The following is a 7,234-nucleotide window of genomic DNA, read 5'->3' on the forward strand; positions in this document are numbered from 1 at the left end:
TGGAGCTGACGCTGTAAAATCCCTAAAATAAATTGTGTGCAGCCTTCATTAAGACGATTTGACCTATAATCTATTTCTTCTTGGCAAAACATGTCCCGGGGCCAAGGTTCCATGGAGCACTGATAACCAGAAAGCAAATTGCATTGCCCGATCTTTAAATAAACGTTTCAACTCAAGCAGAAGAAAGATACAGAAAGTGCACAGCCAAGCGTTTTTACAGTTAGCAGTTCGCATTGTTGATCAGTTGTTAGAATTCGACCACCATTGTTTGGACTTAATGAACAATGGCATTTTTTGGGATTGGCAACGACGAAAACATTTTGTATCTGTCAACGATACACAACGTACTGCGTGCTAGTAAGCTAGTTAAACAAGTGATGTCATTACAGATCAGCTATTCAGATAATTTAGGTAAGTAATTTATTTCATAAATACATAAATTTCCTTGAATTTAGCAGACAGTATTCGTATTATTTATATTTTATAGTGGCGGCAAAAAGTCTAGCGCCGGCCTTGGACGTGACACAACTATACATAATTTTTATTTATTTATTATATTTGTAAATTGTACTTATGTTGAAATTTTAAAAAATATATTACAATACTATTTTTGCGTTCTATGAAAATTTTTGTTGCTCCATATAGACCAAATGTTTCATCAACCCCCCCCCCCCCCCCCCCCCCCCCCCGCCCCAGTCAATGTTAAAACTGGTCACCTTACCTTAACCCCCCCTCTGGAAATCAATAAATGTGTTGTCGGTGGTGGGGGTGGGTGTTGACTGTCCCTCCATCCGAGTGACAGTCTCCACCCAGCACCCAGCTCTTGGATCTATTTCTGCCTCTTGTCTCTTTCTTTCTTTTCTTAATCCCCAGCTCCTCCACCTGGGAACCTGCCCTTCTCCCTTTCCGTGCGGGACGCGGAAAAAGGAGAAGCAGCCCACCGCACAGCGGCAGAGGCGCCTTAGACCGCCGCTCTGCCATCGCTCTGAGGGCACCAGGAACCACCGGGCCTCTTGTCTTACAGAGGCTGTTAGTGACCAGTACATCCAGGGAAGGACCTTCGTCCGGACTTGGCCTCACCTGCCAAGTGCCTTCGTGCGAAGACCTCAGAAGAAAGGGAAGGAAGGGTTCCTACCCATTTGCCAAGCTGACACTAACAGTGGCGCAGCATAGGGGTCAGCAAATTCGTGGTTACCGGCTTAATGAGCATGTGAATATCAACCTCTGCTTCCTGCCCAGGGAGTGGGCTGCAAGGCTAACACCTCCCAAAAAGCAGCCTTCACTGGCAGTGTGGTGTCATACCCTGGACGAATGAATGAATGAATGAACGAATGAATGAATGAATGGATTTGTTTGCTGGCCTGAACATTCTTCTCTGTCTCTTTCCACTGCCGGCTCGCCTGTCTGCTGGCCCTGAGTTTAATGCCTTGCCCTTGGAGAAGCTATTCTCCACCCCCCAGAAGAGCTCTAGGTCTTCCTCTTCCTAACACTGAGCACTGCTCCTCGCAGCCACCAGGGGGCCCCAGGCCTGTGAGGAGACGGAAGGAGGCAGCCTGAACACGTGGCCAGCCGCTGCACTTCCTGGGTGCAAGTCTCTTCCATCTGCTAACTAGCTTTGTGACTGGAGGCAAGTTACTGAGCTTCTCAGTGCCTCCATTCCCTTATCAACTGAATGGTAATCACGGCAGTATCCGCGTGTGAGTCGCGCAGTGAAGATGAGAAGAGAGAAGAACATTATGTCAAGTGCTTAGAGCAGTGAGGCCCTCAAAAACCACAGGCTGAATGAAGGAACGATGAATGCATCTGTCTGGCAGTTCTGACTGAGAGGTGTTAGAAGGTTCTGTGAGGTCCCAATGTCTGAGGAGAGGGGGGGAAAGCAAGCAAGGGTTTGGTGGAGGAGTGGGGTGGCAATGAAGGTGGTGCTGTGACTTTCTGGTATACATTTCATTTCATGAGAGGGCCTGATCTGCCTTCACCGTGTGAAAAATGCTCCTTAGCATTTGCCCAAGTTAGAATGAGTCTAGCCTTGGTAATAAGAAGCCCTTGTTTTAATATAAATGCCACCAATTCTGTCTCTTCTTTCTGCTAGCTTCTGTCATGAGTGTGGTCAACTCAGTTAACTGTGTTTGGCTTCCCAGTGGCTTCTCTGTCTGGTTAACTGGTGACGAGATGAGTGGACATGGCAGGGCCCGCCTCAGAGTGTTCACTTATGGTTCCTACAGATGTGCACAGTAAGGGAAATTATCATGGACCCTGGAAAGCTCTTCTCCAATTCCCTGATTAAATTTAAATGTTTGTGGATTTGTTCTCATTCGACACGAAAATATTTTTTACTGCTTGGGGAGGTGGAAGCAGAAAGGAATGTTGGAACAGATGCATTTGGTCATTTATTTTTCTGGCCTCGTTCAGATGTGGTTTTGAGAACAGCAGGGATCTGTCAGATCTGGGATCTGTCAGTTCTCAAGATCACTTCCAGCCCTGTAACTCTATGATCTAATAGAATTTATAACATTAAATATTCCAGTAGTGACTTGCAAAGATCGCTTTGACGGGATTACAGACGGTTCTGTAAGCATATACTTTTAGAAGAACATAATGTAATTTGCTTTCTAGCCCAAAGCCCTAAAAATAATTAGGTGGGAGTTCAGAGGAGTGTTAAAAGGCAGTTGCTTCTGGTGAATCTGAACGGTTTTGAAAAACCAATCTCATTTATCATCAGAGGTCGGGCTTGCATTTTAGATTTCTTATGGTTTATTTAATAGTAAAGCCCAATGATCGTGCCAGCATTAAAAAAAAAAAGCAAGCAACAAGAAAAACCAGTACAACAGTCCAAACTCAAATTAAGAATAATAGAGCGAGGGAAGGTGTTCCAGAGTTTGGGAGTGAGTAATGTAACTGAGACCTGGGGTGTTTGCCGCTGGGGATTCTTACTTGGTCAGAGGTTTGACTGTAACATATGTGCTCCATCTGACCACATCTGTAACCCCTCGTGCTTCGGAACTGCTCAGCCCATCTGGTTGCCTTTCGTGGGGTTGGAGGGAGACTTTTTCACTGAAGTGCGATCGGGGTTCAGCTTGGTGTATGCAGAGAGGGTAGAGCCTGTTCAGAGGGGAGGTGCCGGGGGCTCAGGACATCAGACAACGGTGGGGGGTGGGGAGGGGCCACACTTTGGATGGAGAGCTGTCGTGTAGGCAAGAAGGAGCCATTTTGGGGTTTTAGTTTCTCTCTCTCTCTCTCTCTCTCTCTCTCTCTCTCTCTCTCTTTCTTTCTTTCTTTCTTTCTTTCTTTCATTTTTTTCCTAGTTAAACAATGATTTTATTGCTCGAGTGCATAGATATTTTATGCAACCAGTGCAGAGGCTGTGGATGACTCGTATTTCCAATTGGGGGGCAGGACTCGTTTGGTCTTATAATATCCAGCCAAGTGGTGAATACGGCTCTCGATCAGAATCAGACGGAATTTAGCATCCTTATCCTTTTCTGTTTCTCTCAAGACGTTTTTGAACGGCAACAGCTTTCTTAATTAAATGGTAGAGGTCCTCAGGAAGATCAGGAGCAAGTCCTTTAGACTTGAGAATACTCAAGCTCTTATTGCCCGTCACAAAATGTACTTGTGCAACGCCATGTTAGTCTCTCAGGATATACACCGGTCTGTGAGGGAGGTAGGCCCTTCTTGGCCAGTTTGTAGATCTGCTCCTTCACGTCGTCAATCTCAGCCAGGTGGGGACGCTGCGGCGGGAGGGCAGAGCCGACTGGGACAGGCCCTTCCCGGGAGCGTGCATGCGACCCATGATGGCGGCGAACTGGCTCAGGTTTTAGTTTCAATAGCTTATTCTAATGACAAGAATATATTAAATATCACTCACAATCTCATCTTTCAGGGCCATTGTGGCCCCTCCCCCCCCCCTTTTTTTTGTTTTTTTTTTGTTGTTGTTGGAGAGATATATTATCAAAGTGCTATTTTCAGGAATATTACCATGACAGTGGCAATTTAGGATTTAGGATATACCTAGGGAAGAATACCTAAGGCATTATTTAGACTATTTAAGAAACTAACTTATGGGTCACTGGGCAAAATGCTGGTGGCAGCAATGACCCAAAGGAGGAAGGAATAGATTTGAAGCCATCAGAAATAAAGAATCAGAAAGTCTAGATAAACGTCAGTGTGGGGAGTGAGACTTGAGATGGAAGAGTTCAATGTGACGTAGAGCCCAGCCAGCATGGCTCAGTGGTTGAGTGTCAACCTATGAACCATGTTCGATTTCAGATCAGGGCATCTGCCCGGGTTGTGGCCTCTATTCCCAGTTTTCGGTATGTAGGAGGCAGCCAATCAATGATTCTCTCTCATCATTGATGTTTCTCTCTCTCTCTCTCTCTCTCTCTCTCTCTCTCTCTCTCTCTCTCTCTCTCCTCCCCCCCCCCCCAGCCCCCTCACCCTTCCTCTCTGAAATCAATTAAAAAAATTTTTTTTACGGTGACCTAGAGAGTTCCACTGGATGAACATCATCAAGTCATTTATTCATTCAACAGAAGCGTATCTAGTACTAACCACCTCACTTTGTTGAGGTTCACAGACAACAAAGTAAAATAAATAACTACAAGACATAGCATGCTGGATGGTAGTCAGTGTTATGGGGGGAAATTAAGGAAGGAAGCAGCTAGGGAGCGTGGCAGGTTTAGTTTGAAACAGAGTGGCCAGGGAAGATCTCACAGAGGGCATTTTTAAATAAACAGCTCGAGGGAGTGAGGAAGTGAGCCTTCTGGTTAGCTCCCCCCTCCACCCCCTCAAGGAGAAGGAAGTGACAGGGACAGTACCAGGAGAAGAGGGAAGCCAGCAGGGGCTTTCAGCAGAAGGAGGACTCTGACTCTGGCTGTCATGTTGAGGACAGACTGAGAGGGATAGCAGTGGAACAGGAGAAAATGGTGCATCCACAGAAAGAGGAGGGGTGGTTACCTGCTAGGGTATCGGTAACAAATTACCACCAACTGTGCGTGGCTTATGAGAACAGAAAAGTATTCTCCAGGCCTGGAGATTAGAAGTCTGAAACCAAGCTGTTGACGGGGTTGGTTCCTTCTGGAGGCTCTGAAGGAGAATCTGTTTCTTGTCTCTCTCCCAGCCTCTGGAGGCTGCCAGCAACTGTTGGCATCCCTTGGCTGGTAGACTCATCTTTGCAATCTCTGCCTCTGTCCTCACATTGCCTTTTTTCTCTTCTAAGGATGCTTATCACTGGATGTAGGGCACATCCTAATCCAGGAAGGTCTCATCTTGAGATTCTTTTTTGTAATCCTCACCCGAGGACATGCTGAGAGAGAGAAAGAGAGACAGACAGTCAGACAGAAATGGGTCAATTGCCTTCTATCCATGCCCTGACCAGGTATGGAAACTGCAACCAGGTATTTGCTGTGACGGGAAATTGAACTGACAACATTCTTGTGTACCTGATGATCACCAACCAACTGAACCATAAGTACATCTCTAAACACCCTTTGTCCAAATAAGTCACATTCACAGGCTCCGAATGGAGACGTCTTTCATAGCACATGTGGACTATGAAGGGGCCACTATTCAGTCATTACAGGAGGTCAAGTCATTACAGGAGGTCAAGTACATTGCCAATTATTCTGACCCAGGAAGACTTGGTGATTCTCCAACAGTTTCACAGGCAAGTGCTGTCTCATCCTATGAGTTACCTTGGCTTCTGTTAGCAATGAAATCCTGAAAATAACCTGACTATAAAATGCATTGTCATGCCGAAATCGGTTTGGCTCAGTGGATAGAGCGTCAGCCTGTGGACTGAAGGGTCCCAGGTTTGATTCCGGTCAAGGGCATGTACCTTGGTTACGGGCACATCCCCAATAGGGGGTGTGCAAGAGGCAGCTGATCAATGATTCTCTCTCATCAATGTTTCTAACTCTCTATCCCTCTCTCTTCCTCTCTGTAAAAAAATCAATAAAATATATTTTAAAAAAACCCCCACCATGGTCATAACCTTGAACCATAGTTTAACCATGGCATTTCCCCAGGAAGGCTCAGCTACCTAGGAGAATGCTCATCTGGTGATCTCCCCTGATGAAGGATTGATCCTGGAGGGTCATGTTCCTGTGTAGCCCTGACCACATTCAGTTCTTGGCCTGGTCAACTTTATTCTAATAAGGAAATGGATGAAAAAACAATTTCATTTCCTCTGGCCAGTGTTGAAATCCAGAAGAGAATCTAATATTTAAAGTCAGTGGTTCTTATGCTTATTTTGTGGCATCAGAGGTTCCCTTGAGATTATGTTAGAATATTATGGATCTCCTTTCCCATAGAACTATAGTACTGATTCTCATTATAAACAATACTGGGGCCTTCTGATGGAGTGGCCCACTTTTTAAGTCACGGCCACATTGTTTTCATGAGAATTGCATGGCACCTAAACTCTTCACCCCGGAAAACTGCCGGGCCCACTTCATGTGGAATGGCAAACAGGATTTGAGCCTGGAGGTCTTCAAGGGCACCAAGTTGCCAGAGAGCGCAGAGCAGGAAAGGCCTGGTCAGGACGTGACAGATGCAATTTGCAGAGGCTGGGTCTGCGGAGAAAAAGAAGGTCGAAGCCAACACACATCCAGGAAGAGCATTGGTGATGGGCTGTGTGCAGAGAGCAAGGGAAAGAGGATTTCAGAAGAACTCTGGGCATGCGAGCCTATACAGGCAAGGGGGGGGGGGGGGGTGACAAGCGAAAGTGAAGAGGGAACTGTTTTGATGACTTGTTCAGTTTGTAGTTTCGAATCTTCTTAAAGTCCATACTTAGGCTGGAAACTTAACTCTAATCACTGAACTTGCAGATGTGATAGTGACATATAAACAGCATTTGGGACTTTCATGCGGACTTCAGATGCTGCTGGTTTTGGAGGTATAGCTTACCTTCTTCTCTACAATGTCTATTTTTTTTTTTTTTTTTAATTTGTGATGATCCTTTTATTTATTTATTTATTTATTTAATATATTTTATTGATTTTTTACAGAGAGGAAGGGAGAGAGATAGAGAGCTAGAAATGTCGATAAGAGAGAAACATCGACCAGCTGCTTCTTGCACACCCCCTACCGGGGATGTGCCTGCAACCAATGTACATGCCCTTGACCGGACTCGAACTCGGGATCCCTCAGTCCGCAGACTGACGCTCTACCACTGAGCCAAACCGGTTTCCGCTACAATGTCTATTTTCATGTGTCTCAGGACCTGTGTAATTGGATA

At 45.6% G+C, this 7,234-nt stretch overlaps 1 pseudogene across 1 annotated transcript; it reads right to left on the reverse strand.

Annotated features, from left to right (window-relative positions):
- Positions 1–3,286: 3,286 nt before the first annotated feature.
- On the reverse strand, positions 3,287–3,802 carry LOC311628780 (small ribosomal subunit protein uS15-like; annotated as a pseudogene). The gene has a single exon. The product of its transcript is annotated as a small ribosomal subunit protein uS15-like (transcript).
- Between the last annotated feature and the right edge of the window lie 3,432 nt (positions 3,803–7,234).

The sequence above is a fragment of the Pipistrellus hanaki genome, assembly GCF_964339955.1.
Source record: "Pipistrellus hanaki genome assembly, chromosome: 10".
NCBI classification, from domain to species: Eukaryota; Metazoa; Chordata; class Mammalia; order Chiroptera; family Vespertilionidae; genus Pipistrellus; species Pipistrellus hanaki.